General features: G+C 35.6%; 1 pseudogene; it reads right to left on the reverse strand.

Annotated features, from left to right (window-relative positions):
- Positions 1-804: 804 nt before the first annotated feature.
- LOC138176732 (cyclin-dependent kinase 9 pseudogene) lies at positions 805-14,331 on the reverse strand (annotated as a pseudogene).
- Between the last annotated feature and the right edge of the window lie 4,546 nt (positions 14,332-18,877).

Here is an 18,877-nt window from a genome sequence, read left to right on the forward strand (position 1 = left end):
TTTATAGAGGAGCACTTAAAAGACCCATTTACTGATAGTATAATATCCAAAAGGCTCAATTTTAAAATCAGATTCTGAAAGGTGTTGAGAAATTCCCTTTGAATTTCTTCCCTTGGAGTCACAGAATTTCACACAGAGAGTAGCAGCATTTTTCACAATGGACTTAGTGTCATGTGAACATCAATGTGTTAGAATAGACAGTCTCAAGTCTCAATTAACTTTCAAAAAGCCCCCAAAAGAGGAATTATATGCTAGATAAAGAGCAATCATAGCTGAACCCACAGGAAAGGTATTCATCTCTTGTCTCAAATACTCTGTTGGCATACTTCACTCCCTGCTCATCCCTGACCCTGTTGCAACAAGTAACGGCTATTGATTCACTCATATGGAGGAGGGGAAGAGGAAGGGAAAGGGAATTTGGCCACCTTCTGTCAGAGTTGGATCTAAGTTTAGGGACTCTGGTTCAGAACGACCATGATACTCTCCCCTACTCTGCCAAAATGAACAGAATTTGATTCAACCCAACCAAAGAAAAAGGATGTGAGCCAAGGGAAGAACTGTAGTTGGTGATCACTTTGAGTAACTGTCCCAGACCTATTTCAACACAGGTGGGGACAGCTTTTTTTACCACACAAATTACTTAGGGCCAGGACTGACGCTAGTAAAAAATAAATCTGCCAACAAGGGATAAAGCTTTGCAGTCTAGCCTAGGGGTATATTTCCCATCAAAGGAGGAGGAGCTAGAAAGTAACTGAAAAGGGAATATAAGGGGGAAAGGGGGCTTTCAATGGGGAAAACATACCATTAAAAACCTAGAGAACAAGAAGAAAAATCTTAACCAAAAAAAAAAAATGAGTGCTAAATCCTCAGAGGTTAAAAAGGTCCCTTAATTGTTATAAGACAAAGGAAATTGAACCAATGCCTGATGAAACAAAGAAACCTATAGAATCTCAAGAGATCATGAAACATAGAACAACAAGATATTTCAGAATGGTTCAAAAGAGTAATAAAAAACCACCACCATCAATCAATCATTAAGCAATTACTATGTGTCAGGCACTGTACTAAGCATTGACAATACAAAGAAAGACAAAACCAGAGTCCCCACCCTCAAGAAGTTCACATTCTAAGGGAGAGATAATGTGCAAACAATTATGTACATACTATGTGTGTGTGTGTGTGTGCGCACATATAGTGTATATATACACACAATGTAAATTTAAGGTAGACTATCTTCCAGCATACACAGTGGGGGAAAGTGGGGAGGATCACGGGATCCAAAGAGGTCTGGTGTTCTGATCTTCTCATCAGTCAACAGGAACACTCTCCATAGGCAAAACTCAAAGAAGCTGTCAAGAGATTTTCCTAATACCAGAGGCCCCAAAGCTATCCAAAATAATCTAACCCTCTGGCTAATACAGTAAGGAAGAGAAGCCTACAGGATTTCTAGGACGACCCATAAATAGGACTGCCTGGGCATACATACTCTGTGCCTGCTCCCCTCAAAAAAGGAAATCTCTTCTAGAGGGAAATACAGTGCCAAATGTTATCCAGAAATGTGGATTCTGGCTACGGAGTAGGCAGATGTTGCAACGTCTTTCTTTCAGTCTAGCTCCATCCCTACTTGCTAACTTGTCATTCCAGTACAGGCTAAATGCTAGCTGGAATCCTTGATGCCTAGAGCAAAAGTTTATATATATGTATATATCTATATATCTATATACATATATCTGCAATGGGAAACAATTAAAATGCCCCACAATCTCAGTAAAATATGTCACATAACACACATCTACACACACAACATACATATATGTGTACATATACACATATGTGTGCGCATATATACGTGTACACACATATCAAAACCAAAAAAGGACCAATCTTGTGCGTGACCTTATAATACGGGGTCAAACTCTGCTTAGTGGCTGCTGGGTTTCGGCTCTGATTGGCTGGCAGCTTGGGGCATGTGCCCACCACTTCTCCTTCGGGGTGCAGCCAGGTACTCAAACTTGGGAGTGCTGTGAGTGGAGTGCATATTCTTGAGGTCCGAGGGCGTGGCTGAGAGCATCTACACTGTGAATAAGCTGGGTGGAGTCCAGCACCAGCAGTTTGTCAATCAGGGCCAGAGCATAAGGGTCCCCGACTTAGGCTTTGAGCGCTCTTTTACCCTCCATTTCTGTCCGTTAGCAATTTCACTTTCTCAGACCGCTCGCATTTATCCACATTGTACCACACCTCTGGGGCTGCCTGATGACAGTCAGCCGGTGCTGCTCTGTGTTTCCCTGCCTAATGGGGCTGCGGGTGCACAGGTCTGCCACGATGCAGCCTCCACCCCGAAGGTCTATTAGGGGACTATAGTCACGCTCTCCAGGCAGCAAGCAGCTCTGGGGGCCGGTATCAGCTGGTCACCCCTCTGTTAGTATAGCGGTTTGGCTGGCTGTTCTTGGCCAGACAAAGCCTGGGACAAACCCCAGTCGGCCAACTTCAGGGCTCCATCCCGAGTGATGAGCACAGTAGCAGTTTTCAAGTCTCCAGGCAAAATCTTGTTCCGAATGATGTAGTAGAGCCCATTCAGCAGCATTTACATCACCTTCTAGATCTCTGACAGAGTGAACTTGACGCGGGCATTGCTTAGCAGCCCAGCAAGGTCGTGTTCACAGAAATCAAACACCAGGCAGATGCTGCCTTTGCAGAGGTTGTAGGGAGAGGCTTTGGTCCTACAGATCTCAATTAGATTAGCCACATTCTCATGTTTGAGAAGCTGGAGAATCTTGATTTCCCTTAAGGCAGTGATGGGAAACCCCTCCTTTTAATTTTCCATCAGCACTTTCTTCAGGGCCACCTTCTTGCCAGTCTGTCACTGTTTGGCTTTGCCAGTTTTTCAGACTTCATTGGACACTTCGTCGCAGAAGGGGCATTCCACCGGGGGTACTGCTTGACCCTGGCTGCCCAGCCTATGCCTCCTGCAGCCCCACTGACTGGCCCGGCTGCGCCTGGCCCAGGCTGCTGTAACTGAGGCTGAAGCCACTATCCCCATGCTCCAGTCCCCATCTTGGTCCCACCACTGCCACCTCAAAGAGAATTTAAAGATCACAGATCTCTCAGAGGAGTGTAAAAGAACAAAAACAAAAACTGAACACCATAATGCAAGAAAAATTCAAGAAAAATTTTTTTAGAATTTATAAATTCACAACACTAAGCACAAAGCAAAGAATCCACACATTGCCTTCAAGGGAAAGATGGGAGGAGGAACCGGTATTCCAAATTCTAAGGCACAAAATGGCTAAATTTAACAATTCCCATGACAAATGACAAATTCTGCAAGCATCCAGGAGAAAATATTTTAAATATATGGAAAGGAAATCCAAATAACACAACGGCAATTCTGAAATTATTAAAAACTACAGAACAGAATAAAGAAATATTTTCTGAAAAGCAAAGTAGTCAAAGATTTAATCCAGAATGATACCTCCTTCAAGTCTGAGCCTAATCATCAATAAAAACAAGTGAACATTCAATAAAAGAGAATCATTTAAGGTATTTCTACAAGAAAAGAAACATGTAAGAAGAGTATTTAAGGATAAATACACTGTATTAGGAGTATAATGCTAAATACTCCCCACCTCCACTCCCCTTTAAATTAAGCTAATTTTTCCTTAAAAAAAAAAAAAGTATTAAAATCATCCTGGAGTCTTGGTTGGTCCATGGAACCAGAATCTCAGACTGTTGACATCATTTCAAGGTCACCAGAGTATAAAGCAGCCAGGAGGTGTTCCAGGTGATCTCTGATGATTGGTTGATAAATATGATGGGTAACAGGCTAGGGAGCTTCTATTAGTCGAATCAATACTATTGTTCAGTTATGTCAGATTCTTCATGACCCCATTTGGGGTTTTCTTGGGAAAGATACTGGAATGGTTTGCCATTTCCTTCTCCAGCTCATTTTACAAATGAGGAACTGAGGCAAACAGGGCTAAGTGAATTGCCCAGGATCACACAATTCGTCTGAGGCCAGAATTGAAGTCAGAGAAATGAATCTGACACTGGAGCCAGCACTGGATGCACTGAGCCATCTAGCTACCCCTATGCATATCCTTGTTATATAATGGTTTTTTTTTTTTTTTTATTATGGCTAAGTAAATTTCCTTTTGCTTCTTTTTGAATGACCTATGAGTAAATAGGTAATAAAGGAAAGAATGACTAAATAAATTACCCATCTCTGGGTATTTTTTTTAAAGAAAGGAGAGCTGCTATGGTGTTAAAAATAACAATACAAACACTCAAAAGAGAGGAACCCTCAAGTTGTTTTAAGTAGGTAAGGAAATAAAGAAGAAAGCAGACTGAAGCATCATAGAATAAACAACCGCCTTTCTATAGATGAGCTAGTAGTATATTTTGTGGGACTTTTCAAAGAGAGCATGTATGTGTGCATAGGTGGAGCCATGGAAAGTATATGGTAGAGAAGAATAGGTGATGTACTCTTATCAAGTCTATGGATGAACAGTGAAGAGATAGCTCTTATAGTCTACATGAAATTGAGACAGGTGACAGAAGGGAGAGATTGAAACCTGGGGGGATAGAGGGGAAATGCTTCAACTCAGTGTAGGAGAAGGCCCATTGAAAAGTACTCCCAATAGAGAAGAGACATATGTATGAAATGGGAGATAGGGAGGTAGACAGTGACATAACACCTAAGAGAATGTTGTTCCCCTATCTACAACATCCTCTATCAAGACAAGGGAAAATGAAAGTGATATGGTAAATAGTACCCAGAAGGATGGAAGTACACATACCCAGAAAAGACATTCCATAGCCAATAGAAAGGAGAACCACAGGACAAGAAAAAGAATTGGATTTCACAATTTAGGAAGAGATAATTTCTACCATAGAGCATTGATTCTATTTACGTTACTTCCCTCATAAATTGATACTTCTAAGAATGAAGTGCAATAAAAAAGTGCAGGGGACAATAGGGCAAAATCTACAGAGGCAACAACATAAAAATTAGCTAGAAGAGGAGCTTAAACCTGTTACTTATGAAGCTTTAATTCCATGAGGAGCATAATGAAATTCAAGAAGGAATAAATAAAGACAACATGAATCAGAGAATATAGTTTAGAATAGAGAGAAAGGGAAGAGAATTAATGAAAATAATATGGCAAAGAAATCCTTCTTTTAAAAACTTACATTAGGGGCATCTAGGTAGTGCAGTGAATAGAGCACCGGCCCTGAAGTCAGGAGGACCTGAGTTCAAATCCGGCCTTAGACATTTAACACAAAAAAACTAGCAGTGTGACCTAGGGCAAGTTGCTTAACCCCAATTGCCCTGCCTTCCCCCTCCAAAAAAAAAAGGTACATTAAAAATAAATCCTAATAAAGAAAAGAAGCTAGAAGGGAGGAGGTGAGGAGCAATGTTAAACTAGTTGCTGATCTGAGAGGAGGAAAAGAAAGGAAAAAAACCAGGAAGACTTAGGTATGTAAAGAAAAGAATGAAGGACAAATCATTCAATAATTTAAGTAAAATCACCCTTCTAGGTAAAGTATTGACAGATAGGAGGAGTGTGGAGTAGGAAGAAAGAGTACCTATAGGAACAAGATTACATCAAAGCAGTTTAAGGAAAACGAATTGTAGGGAAATTGTTGTTGTTCAGTAATGTTCGACTTTTATACCCCATTTGGGGTTTTCTTGACAAAGATACAGGAGTAGTTTGCCATTTCCTTCTTTAGCTTATTTTGCAGATGAGGAAACTGAGGCAAACAGGATTAAGTGACTTGCCCAGGATCACAGAGCTAGAAACCGTGTCTAAGACCAGGTTTGAATTTAGGAAGATGACTTCCTGAGTCCAGGTGGAGCACTCTATCCAGAGCACCATCTAGCTACCCTGGAGGGACAACCTACTAACTTAAAAGAGGAATGGAAACAAACAAACAAAAAAACCCTCTAAAAATTTCCAATTCTAGAGACAAGTATGTGAAAACAAACTTAAACTCTTAACTTTAAGCATGAATGGATTAAACAAACCAGCTAAATGAAATGGTAGAATGGATAAGAAGACAAAACCCTTTCCTGTTACTAACAGAAAACATATAAAAAGTAAAGACATATAGAATCAATAGATGAGGATGAAACCAAGCTCACCACACTTGAGGTGAAGCTAAAAGAACCAGAGTTACAATCATCCTAAGATAAATGCAAAATAAAAATATGCAATATAAACAGGGGGCATTTTGCTTAAAAGACCCTAGATGTTGAACCAATCTGAATATTAAATAGTTATACGCCAAATACCTCACCATTCCAAGTTTATAAAGGAAAAGTTAACTTAATTGCACAAAGACATAGACATAACCATAGTAGGAGATTTTAATGTTCCTTTCTTAAAATTGGACAATTATAAATCAAGGGGACAATATAGAATTGAACAAACTTTTATGAATTTAGACCTAAGAAATTTATACTTTCTAAATGCCACCACTAAAGAATATACAAATATTTTTCAGACCTGCATGGATGATCTGAAAAAAATATATATATATTAGCGCACAGAGAAAATAAACGTAAAAAAGAAATATTAAATTAGTAAAATTAGTAAAATAAAACAGTATTCAATTGAGTGAGCATACATAAAAGACATAGACCTAAAGGAAGGGAAATAAATATGCCTTTATTAAGCAGCTATTATGTGCCAAGTTTTTCTACTGTACTAAAAACTTTACAAATATTACCTCATTTGATCCTCACAACAACCTTGGGACATAGGTGTTATTATTATCTTTATTTTACAGTTGAGGAAATTAAGGCAGACAGAAGTTAAGTGATTTATAGGGTCATACAGCTAGTAAATATCTGAGGCTGAATTTGAACTCAGTTCTTCCTGACTCTAGGAACAGCACTCTCTCCATCTTGCTGACTAGCTGCCTTGGGAACATAATAATGAAATCCTAAATAAGGAATGTGTCAAAGAAAAAATCATAAAAAATTAATTATGTGAAAGAAAATAATAATTATCTTTATTCAACATACCAACAACATACCAGAATCTAGGGACTTGATAGTTTTTGCAGTTCAATCTCTCCCCTTCCCCCTTTTACAGATGAGGGAACTGAGGTTGAGAGAGGTTAAGTGACATCTCCTGTATGCAACTAAATCATAAATCAGACAATTATAAATCCATATGTATGGATAACAAACTGTTTATTAATTTAGTCATAAATATTTATAGTATATATTTATGGTAATATAAGTGTACATGTGTGTATACTGTATGTATCTCTCTATGTACACACACACACACACACACACACACACACACTCATCCTAGAGTAGATCCAGCCCATAGCTACAGGACACTCCATATTTGGGCTCCAGGAATTTTCTCTGTAAGTCTCTCATGCCTGAGATAACCACCCTTCTCATCTCTGCCTCCTGGCTTTCTTTAAGTCCCAGCTAAAAGTCAGTCTTTTATAGGAAGCTTTTCCTATCCTCTATTAATTCTAATAACTTTTCTCTTTTAATTATTTCCTATTTTTCCGTTATAGAGCTTGTTAATACATATTTGTTTGCTTGTTGTCTCTTCATTAGGTTGTAAATTCCTTCATGGCAGGGACTGTCTTATGTCTCTTTTTGTGTCCCCAGTTCTTAGTACAGTGCCTGGCATATAGCAGGCACTTAATTAAATTTTTAATGAATGACTGAGAAGAGCTAGTCAGAGGAAACTCTAATGACACTAGATAATTGATTATTAGTTTTCTTCAAGTCTTCTTCACCTGCTCCAGCTCCTTAAAGATGAAGTGCCATACTTTGACTATGTGACTATTTGTTTTCCTCTGAAAGCGTAAGAAACACTCTGTCTAAGGTATTAATGATTCATAGTGTGGCTAGTGAACTACACAGATGATGGTGGGTTGTATTGTTCCCTCCCCAAGCTCTGTCAGCAACATCTTATTTTAGCATTTTCCAGGTCACTGATTAAGAAAACCAAGACTTAATAGTAGGAATTTATTCACCAAAATGCATTTATAGTTGATACATTTAAACACCCTTTTGTTTTTATTTCTCTCAGCTTGACACATCCCACTGTACCCTGCTGCTGGAACTGGACAGGATGCATCATCCTATGATTTGTCTCTTTCAAGCCAAATTACTTTTATGAACTGTCTGCTTAGAATATATATGCACACACATAAATATACACACATGCATACATATATATATATATGTATATAGACACGTATACATATAGAGAAGGAGAGACAGACAGACAGACAGAGAGTACTATTGGACTGTTTCAGAATTTTTATTCCCTTTCTATTCCAGTGAATATATCCTATGTTATTTTCCCACCAAATAAATGTAAATTACATATACCCATATATAATTTATATCATAATATAGTCGTAGAGATAGGCATAAATGTTGATTTAAATATACATACATAAACTATACAAACATAAACAAACACCACTGTTTATCTAATTTTGTATTGAAGAATGCTCCCAAATCCTACTGGTTTTTTTTTTAATGTTATAGTTTAGACTTGTAGCTTCATTGGTTTGAATAATTTCCAATGTGGAAAGCCCTTCCACTAATGCAACTGGACAACTCAGTAATTTATAGTCTGAGGGAGTTGCCTGGGATTTTCCAACTGATATATGAACCAATAGTTCTCAGAAGAAGAATTGCAAATTGCTGACACAATATGAAAGCTTATTCTAAATCACAAGTAGTATAGAAATGCTAATCAAAACAACTCTGAGGTTTCATCTTGTACTGGCAAAGGTGACAGAAGATGGTAATAATGTTTAGAGGGGTTTCAGAAAAGCAGGCATGATAATATACAGTTGATGGAGTCATGTCTTGGTCTAACCATTCCGGAAAACAATTTCAAATTTTGAAAGAGGAGAAAAAGAGAGAGAAAGAGAGATTTCACTGCTATGCATATATGCAAAGGAGGTCAAAGGTAGAATGAAAGCTTCCATAAATGTAATGGCATTTTCCTACACATTAAGGAATGATAAATAGAAAAAATTCAGAGAAACGGATGAAGATGTGAAATGATTCAGAGTAAAGTGAGCAGAACCAGGAAAACAAAACAAAGCATTTATAGATGTTTTATATACATACATACTTGCATGTAATAACTACGACAGCATAAACAGAGAAACAACCATAAAAAAGAAATTGAAGACTAGTTTTGGCCACTCCATACCAGAAATGATAATACATTCCTCCCTTCTTTTCAGAGGTGGAGAATTCTGGGTGAAGAACATTGCAGATAATGTCAGACTTAGTTGATATTTTTGCTAAACTATTTTCTTTTCCTTTCTTTTTTTTCCCCTTCTTTGTTATATGGCCTATAGCTTCATAGGATCATAGATTTAGATACAGGATTTGGGGAGGACTTTAGAGGCTATCTAATCCAATACCCTCCTTTTACAGATGAAGGTGGAAATCATAGAGATTAGATGACTTGTATATAGTCACATAGTATTTATCAGAGGTGATTTTTGAATTGTTTTTCCTGACTCCTACCCCAGCACTCTATCCATGGCATCTCTCTGGGTGGGTAAGGCTAGAAAGATATAGTCAGAAATGAAGATGGTGTAAAGATAAAAGATAAATTTTTTAAAGAGAAGAGAGAGAGACATAGAATTGAGAAACAAAGAGAGGACAGAGAGAATAGGAGACAGACAGACAGATAAAGAATGCAATCTCTGGGGCTCTGAAAAAGTAAGTGACTTTCCCATGGTCCTAGAACTAGAATTTTTTTCTGTGTCAGGAATTAGGTCCTGTCTTCCTGACTCTAAGGCTATCCTGTTACTTCACCTCTCCTATGGACACATCAAAAATATTAATTTATCAATGATGCTTCTCAACCAAATATTGTTAGCTCATGTAGATTTAATATTGATTGGTTTTGAGGAGTTGTTTTACTTGACACAAAAAATAATAAAATATCTGAAATATGAACTTCAAGCTTATATAAACTACAATGTTGTGAATTCATTAGTCATCTTTTAATTTTTGTTCAAAATTGGAAAGACAAACATCTGGTAAATACAGACTCTAAGGATGTTCTTGTCTAATTTTTTGGTCTTCTCTTTTCTGTGTTGTTTGATTACTATTTTTCAGATTCTCAGAATCCCCATTTTATTACATTCCTTGTCTTTCACACACTTGAACACACACAAAATATAAAAGACCATAGATTATAGATGGAGTCTAAGAAAAAAGTCCTTGCAATATATAGGACTTTTAGTAGCTCTAGAGATTGTCACAACCTTGCTCAAATTCCCTCTTGGCAAATTAGCTTACTTTCTGGTAATTTATTCTATTCTACCTTTAAAGATTTAAACATCAATTAATGCAAATCTTGAATGGCTTGAAAAAAAGAAATATCACTCACTATCTACTCCATCTCTTTCATTTGTCATAGTGTCTTTGATGAACCAGTATTGTATATTGCATTGCGATAGCTACAACTTCAGATGAACGAACTCATCCCTCTGTGCTTATAGGTTGTTGAGTCAGTCATTAGTGGTTTTTTTTAATGGGGAAAATAGTTGAATTGATTATTCTACTGTTTTAAAGAAAAGCATTCCATTTATCTTTTGACTAATCCTCAGATGTACCTTTTGTTTTTACCAAAATTGAGGAGTTTTCCATTTTAAATTAAAGCAGTTCCACCATTTCCTTTTATCTTTGTACTCTCACATGGGCTACTTATTTTGCTCTTGGATGACACACACGACAATGCCAATGCAAATAAAATAGTGGTAAAGGAAAGGAAGGAAGACCATTTTGCATCAACAGGACAAAGAATGTAGTCAATTCTGCTGGGATCCATAGAAATATTTTTAGAAAAAATAAGGTCTTTGGGGAAACTGAGGACCATTCAGTTCTAAAATTCATTGGACAATTATGGTTTCTAGTTTCTAAGACAGTAGTAATAAATGTCAATGTGTGAGAATTTTTATTAAAAGTAAGGTAACTTCTCTTTCTATTGCTGATTATTTTATTTCTTATTTGAAAGGATGTATGTGAAAGTTGAGGATGACAGAGTTCTGAGATTCAGTCATGGGTAGTCTACTGACTAGGGTAATTCATGTTAATAGCATTTGACCTGTACTCCAGGGACACTTTCTTGAAGAACGGGGACTGCCAAGGTGACAAACAAGAAGTATTCTTTAAACATTTACTATGTGCCAGATATTTTGCTTAGACTGGGGAAAATATACAAGCAAAAAAGAGTCCCTGCCTTTAAGGAGTTAACATTCTAGTGGGATATCCTGAATTTTGGTTTAAAATATCCAAGGAAATAAAGTGCAAAATTTAGAGCCTTACAGGACCTTAAAGCTCATCTAATCTAACATTCTCATTTTATAGATGGGGAAATTAAGGACTCTAGAAATTAAATGATTTATTTAGTAACATATCATATTAAGAAGTGGAGCTCAGATTTTAATTTAGGTCTTCTGGTTACATATTTAATGCTCTCCTCCTCCCCCCCCAAAAGACCTTGCCTTATTTGGACATCTTCATCAAGAAATGAAAAAAATTCCAACCTAGCCTCTATTAGGCTAGATAACTGTCCATACTATGTTTTAGGATGAAATATTGTTGTTGTGCTGTGTCTTTCATTCTTGAAGAGCACCATGGCATCAAGGAGATCATGACATGACTTGCAGTTGACTTTGATTTGAGTGAGTGAGGGCTGTGCAAGGTCACCAGCTTCACTTTCTCCTCCAGAACCATTTTTTTTCTATTTTTTCCATATTTCTTAAGGATATTTTGTATATCCAGTATATTTGAGGATGTATTAATTAATGATTTGCATAGCCATTTTTTAAATTTAAAAAGTAATCCATTTATAGCCAAGTTCATAATTATTAATTTTTACCATCAATCATAACTTTTACTGCTTTTATAAATAGGGTCTATCATATATCTTTTTCACTAGAATCAATTTAATTTAAACCTTTCTGTGTACTCAGGCATATACCCACATCTTTCTGCATAAATTTGAAATACATTCCATGTAGTATTGTTATTAGTATTAATAAAAGTTAATAATTATTCATAATATTATATTATGATAGATTATAACATAATTGATAGCCTAGAGTCATGAAGAGTTCAAATTTGAGTTCAAATCTGATCTCAGATACTTACTAGCTTTGTAATCCTGAACAAGTCACTTAACCTTTGCTTCAGGTTCCTCATTTGTAAAACAGGGTCGTAATAGCACCTTCCATACAGGGTTGTTATGAGAACCAGATGAGATATTTGTAAAATTGCTTACCACCATTCCTGGCACACAGTGGGTGTTATATAAATTCTAATTCCCTTCCCTCTCTCCTCGATTACTTCTACTACAACCATTACTACTACTACTACTACTACTACTACTACTACTACATTTTCAAAATATTTTTACTTTTTTACCATCACTGTATAGGAGTATCTTTTGGGTAGATTATCTCCTATATTCTTTTTCTTTTTAGATTTTTCTTTTTGCTTTTTTTTTTGGGGGGGGGTAAGGGCACTTGGGATCAAGTGACTTGCCCAAGGTCACACGGCTAGTTTTGTGTTCAGTGTTTGAGGTCGGATTTGAACTCAGGTCCTCCTGACTCTAGGGCCAGTGCTCTATTCACTGAACCACTTAGCCACCCCTCCTATATTCTATTACAACTGCATACTCACTTCTGTACATGTTCATATCTAATGTCCAAACTTATAGTCTTTAATTTAAAGACCTCTATAATTTTTTACACCCCTTCCAAAGTTTTCATTTCCTTTGCCTCTCTTCTATTATACCTTTCTAATAGAATGTAAGCTTCTTGAAGATAGGTTTTTTTTTTTCTATTTTGGCTTCTTATTATGATTGTTTATTTTATTTTCTTGTACATGGTAGGTACTTAATAAATACTATCTTTATTATATGGAAACCCAGTGTGTATATGTATAGGCATATACATGTGTGTATATGCATGTATTCATATCTCTCATTTCTTTTGTATTTCATTTGAATAATGGGACATAATAATAACTGACTTGTATGTAGTGCTTTACAGTTTTCAAAGAACTTTACATTTTCTCATGAGAGAAGTAGAATTAGAAGTTAAAGGAAAGAGATGTCAAGAAAGAAAGGCAACCTTCCTGCTAAATCACGAGTTCTTGACCTTTTTTGTGTGTGTCATAGTACAGTGCCTGGCATATAGTGGGTGCTTAATAAATGTTGACTGATTGATTTTCATGGACCCCTTTGATAATACAGTAAAGCCTATGGACCTCTTCTCAGAATCTTATTTTTAAATGCATAAAATACATCATTATTACAAAGGAAAAAATATTGAAATATAGTTATCAAAATATTAAACAAAAGGTTCATAGATCTCAGGTTAAGTACTCTAGTCAGATTAGAAGCCCCTCACATCAAGCTGTGGATGCTTTGATTACATGTTTATTCATTGATAGTTTTACATTTGCCTTAACTTTGTTTATTATTTATTATCATTAAGTGTCCTAGCCAGTCTTGGCTTCTTTTTCAGGAATGCTTGCAATTCTTTTTTGTAAATGCTCATCATATTTCTCTTGATAAACATGTTAAGTATTGCTGGGTAAGTAATTTGGAAATGAAGTTCTATTTTTCTTGATTTCTGGTATGCAATATTATATTTTTTCTGTTCTTTCTTTTCTGGATGTGAAAATATTTGTTTTTTTGATCAGAATTTGGGGGTATATAATGTGTTTCTTTTTGGATCTTTGCCATGTTTTTTTATTGAATTATTTGTTATTTCTTTGTTATTGAAATTTTGGAGTTCAGTCACATTATGTGTGGATGAGTTGAATCTGGTATTCATCTTTTCTGGCATCCTATGGATTTTGATGTGTATTCTAATCCTGGCTTGCTAGAGTCTCAGGACATTATTATTATGATGATTTTTGGTGGCATTATTTCCTTAAATTTGTCTTTCAGACACTTTCTGTCTTCAGTTTTTTTTTTGGAGGGGGGAGACAACTAATAATTCTCAGGTTATATCTTTGAGCAGTATTTTTTAGCTATATTGCTTTTATACAGTTCTTATCTCTGTTGTGTTGATTTTTAATTTTATTTTAATATCTATTCTGGAGGTTCTGTTGTTTTTGCTTTCTATTGGGAAGACTATCGTTGAATGTTTTTATTAATATTTTTCATCAGTTGCTTTTAGGTTCTAAGATTCATATTCATCCTTTTTTTTTGTCATTGTTCCTACCTTATTGATTTCAGGTTTATCTTTACTGGCACCATATCTTGCTTTATTTTGCTTAGTGAGCTTATTAACCATACATGTATGACCAGTTTTGTGTCTAGAATCTTCGATGTTGTGATTTCCTTTTTTCTTCCTTCTGATGTCCTGATGTCTTCTCCTTAGTTTACTGTATAATATTTATTTGTAACATGAGAACTTTTTTTCTTTCTTTCTTGTTAATGTCTTTAATCAATCTTTTCCTTGGCTTCTTTCAAATCTCATCTAAAATCCTACCTTCTACAAGAAACTTTTCCCAGCCTCCCTTAATGCTAGTGCCTTCTATCTGAGATTATCTCTAATTTGTCATATCTATATCTTTATACATATATGTATATACACACACACATACATTTTTTGTATATAATGGTTACATGCTTTGTCTCCAAGTAGATGTGAGTTCCTTGAGAAGAGAGACTTTCATTTGTATTTCTTTCTATCCACAGTGATTAACACTGTGTTTAGTATGTGGTACATACTTAACAAATACTTGTTGACTTGACAAATTTTCCTTTTGGACAATTTTGGAATTCTTTGTCCTTTTATTCTACTTTATGTGTTTGTTGCTATATTTTGTGGAATGTGAAGGGGAGCTGGGCTTTCTTATGACTTCTCATTCTACCATCTTCTCAGATATATTCAGAGATGATTCACCAATAGTGAAACAATGAGAGGTCATATGCATAGGATAAACTTGAGCTTGGACAGATTTGGGGAGATAAGGGAGTATAGAAAGGACTGGAATCCTGTGCTTCATGGAAACATGAAGAATCAGACATGATTAAACACCTGAACAACAATATGCTTAGGGTAACATGACAAATGGGTATATGAAATGGATATATGGAATGTAGAAATATGTAAAAAACAAGGAGTCTAGGCTTTGTGCCCCTTGTGTACTTTATAGTGATTATAGTCATTTTCAGGTTTGGAAAGTGTTCTCTATGTAAACTGTATCACTGTATCATAGATTCATAGTCTATGTATTTATACATATATGTTAACATACACAGATATCTATAGATAGATCTATGTACAGATCTGTAATATCCCTAATGTGCTCATATTCTATAGCTCCAGTGCTATGATCTCCATCACCAAATGAGGCAACACAGTTCTTATTAAATTTTTCTTTCTTTACATAAAGTTGAAATTTGTCTCTTTGTGACTCCTTCCCATTTCTTCTGTTTCTGCCATCTGGGAATGAACAATACCTATATAGAACATAGAACCATTCAGATATTTGAAGAGAAGTTTTGTGTCTCCTCCTTGTTAAACATCCTTAGTTCTCTTCACTGAAGTTTATGTGATTGTATTGTTGATTGGATAAAGCAATCAATGGATCTCAAACTTTAATTGTGGCCTGAGATTCCAATATCCTCAGCTGGCACAACCATTCCCTAAACTCTGACTAAAGCATTAACAGAGGAATTTGATCTTTTATCTCCCTCTTCTTTCCCCATTCCCCATTTCATGTTAGACCTAGTAAAATGCCCAAAGGGAATGATTAAGAAGAGAAACATTAAAGACCCTCAGTAATCCATGAAATGTATAAATAACCACTTAGTAATTGAGTTAAGAACTTACAGTTTATCAGACTTTGGAGAGAGGGGAGATAATAATAGTGTTGATGATTATTTTCTATCAACAGTGTAAAGGGGAGGAGATAGAGAATTAGACTGGTAATCAAAAAGAATTGAATTCAAAATTTACTTTTGAAATTCATTGTGTGACAATGGATATGCCAGACTACCTTTCCATACCACAGTTTCCTCATCTGTAAAATGGGTGTGATAATATCTCTTACCTCACAGAGTTGCTATAAGGATCAAATGAGATAATGCTTACAAAGTGATTTACAAACCTTGACATTCTTTTTTTGAGCTTTGTAACTTGTAAATGCCTTATTTGGTTAACTCAATTAGAACAGTTCATAGACATAATAAATCTCTTCATCTCAAGGGACTCATTAATTTTATTGCAAAATTAACCTAACACCATGGGAGCAGATCTAGAGCTATGTAAATATCAGTTATGTAACCAAATGGGAGAAATTTCAAGGCAGGAAGTTAGCCTTTCAACAAGCAATATTTTCATTAAAAGTTATCTCAACATTAATATCATTATTGAGTTTGCTAGGCCATGATACATCGTTCCAATTGTTTTTCACTTTAGCAATTTGGTTTCCTATTTTCAAAATGTACATCATGGCTGGGATAGAAGCTTATTATTATCAGGTGAGAGAATGCATAGCACAGCTAAGCAATTTATATTTTATTCAAATTATTTCATTGTTGATAAAAATAAAGCCTATTGTTCAAGTGCTATGAAAATGACTTTCAGGAAATGAAGACAACAGAATTTTTATGCCCCGAATCAGAACTGTATGTATTATCCATAAACCTGACCTGACCACAGCCAATAATTGGACCCTTTAATCCTTGTATCAGTTCTATCCTAAATGGAAATGGTTAAATTCCAAATTAGTGATAAATAAACTCTTGCAGAAATAACTATGTAAGAAAACTCATGTTGCCAAAACAATCCAAACCTTTCCCATTTCTTCCTAATTCTGAGACTTTGTAAGGCACAACATACACATAAAAATGGGTGAAAAAAGTTTCTAAAATGTCATCTTCTGATTTCCTTGAATTTTGATTAGTTACAATGTTAAACCAATATTGCTTTCCTTTATCTTATAAGAATGTATTCAGTGGAAGCCTATATGATCACAAACTGAGAGTGAGCATTGCAATTTTCCAAATCCTAGAGTGTTTGGACTAAGGTGAATTCCTTGAAGATTGAAAGACAGAAGGCCACAAGTAGCATTCTGCATATTCTGTTAGTTTCTGATTCTGATGTTTCGTTGTTTTTTGAAGTGATTCTATAAGGCTCTGCCATTTGACCACAAACTCTGTCAGTTTCTAACAAGGTAAAAAAAAAAAAAAACAGGTCTTACATATTATGTGTCTATTGTCTGAGGATTAGCCAAGTTAACTTTGGAAATAGTTATTATTAAAAGGTTGGCCATGAGTTGATGGATTTTGGATGCCAATAGAAACCCATGAAGAACATCTATGAAGGCATGGTGTAGTTTCAGCTTGCATTAGTGAAGTAAATACACCACTCAAATTACCTATATCATGAGGACTGAAGAAACTATTCTGAATAACAGGTACTAAGAACATTAAACCTTTTATTCTACAGACCCTTAGTTGACTAGCCCCAATAGATTTTTTAAAAGGATTTGAATGTACAAGATCATTGTGTTCAGAATAACTCTAACCTTTGGGGATTGCTCTCAAGGAAAGTTACTGACATACTCTTCATGAGACCTTCCTTGTATATAAAGAAGAAACTTGGGTTCAAAGTATCATGGAACTAATCTTAGATGACAATTATAATGTTTCCCAAACACAGGTGAATAACATTGTCAAGTTAGATAATTGTTAGGCAAAAAAGGAAACAATAACATTAGAACAAAACAAAAACAAACATGCAAAACCCTTAAGCCCTCAAGATTTTAAGTTTTCCAAATGATAACAAAAAAAAAAAAACAATGGTACTACTAGGGACTTGTCTGACCTACTGAGGACTTTACAAAGATAGAAGTAATTTTCAGATCATCTCTGAATATAAATAAAATGCATGCAAATAAGATATAGAGAAAAAGTAGTAGCTTTGTAATGAATAGTCCACAGAAATCCCTGCCTAGTCTATGTGATGTCTTGTTGAATTAGAAGGGATCTGAAATTTTTCATTCTTTTTTTTTTTTAAGCAATTGGGGTTAAGTAACTTGTTCAAGGTTACACAGCCAGTTATTTCTGGGTGTGGTGCTGAGTATCTGAGCCTGGGATTCGATCTCCCAGTCATCCTGACACTGGAGCCGGTGCTCTTACTCGCTGAGCCACCTGGCCGCCCCTAATTTTTCATTCTTTATCCATTTGCAAAAAAGAGCAAAGTTGTATAACATTTCTGTCTCTTTCTAATGTTTAAAAAATCCTATGATTTAATTTGCCAGCCATTCCTATTTTCTTTCTTTCACAGTCTAAGGTACCTATAACAAAGCAGTGAAAATAATAATAATAATAATCAAAATATTTCGGGGTGGCCAGGTAGCACAGCGGGTAAGAGCACCGGCTCCAGTGTCGGGATGACCTGGATCAAATCCAGGCTCAGATACTCAGCACCACACCCAGAAATAACTGGCCGTGTAACCTTGAGCAAGTTACTTAACCCCGATTGCTTAAAAAAAAAAAAAACAAAGCAGTGAAATGTGAAGTCAGTCAAAATTTACAAGAAGAAGAATGTATAAGATGAAATTCTTCTGCTCCACATTGTGTACTGGATTTGCTACATCCCATCCTCATAGGAAGACTTTAATGAGAAACCAGCATATTCGGAATCTATTCTCATAACAATGGATTTTTTAAAAGAAAAATGACACATACTTAGTCACTCCTTGTTGCAATTTTTGGTCTGTCATATCTCTGTTTTGGATACAGACATAAAAAGCAGCAGTAGAGAGACTGTTATTTATACTAATAACAAAATGGAAACTTTTAGTATTTCCTACTTAATGCCT

The sequence above is a fragment of the Petaurus breviceps genome, unplaced genomic scaffold, assembly GCF_028583685.1.
Source record: "Petaurus breviceps papuanus isolate PSGF00001 unplaced genomic scaffold, PetGlider_PUasm1.0 90145, whole genome shotgun sequence".
NCBI classification, from domain to species: domain Eukaryota; kingdom Metazoa; phylum Chordata; class Mammalia; order Diprotodontia; family Petauridae; genus Petaurus; species Petaurus breviceps.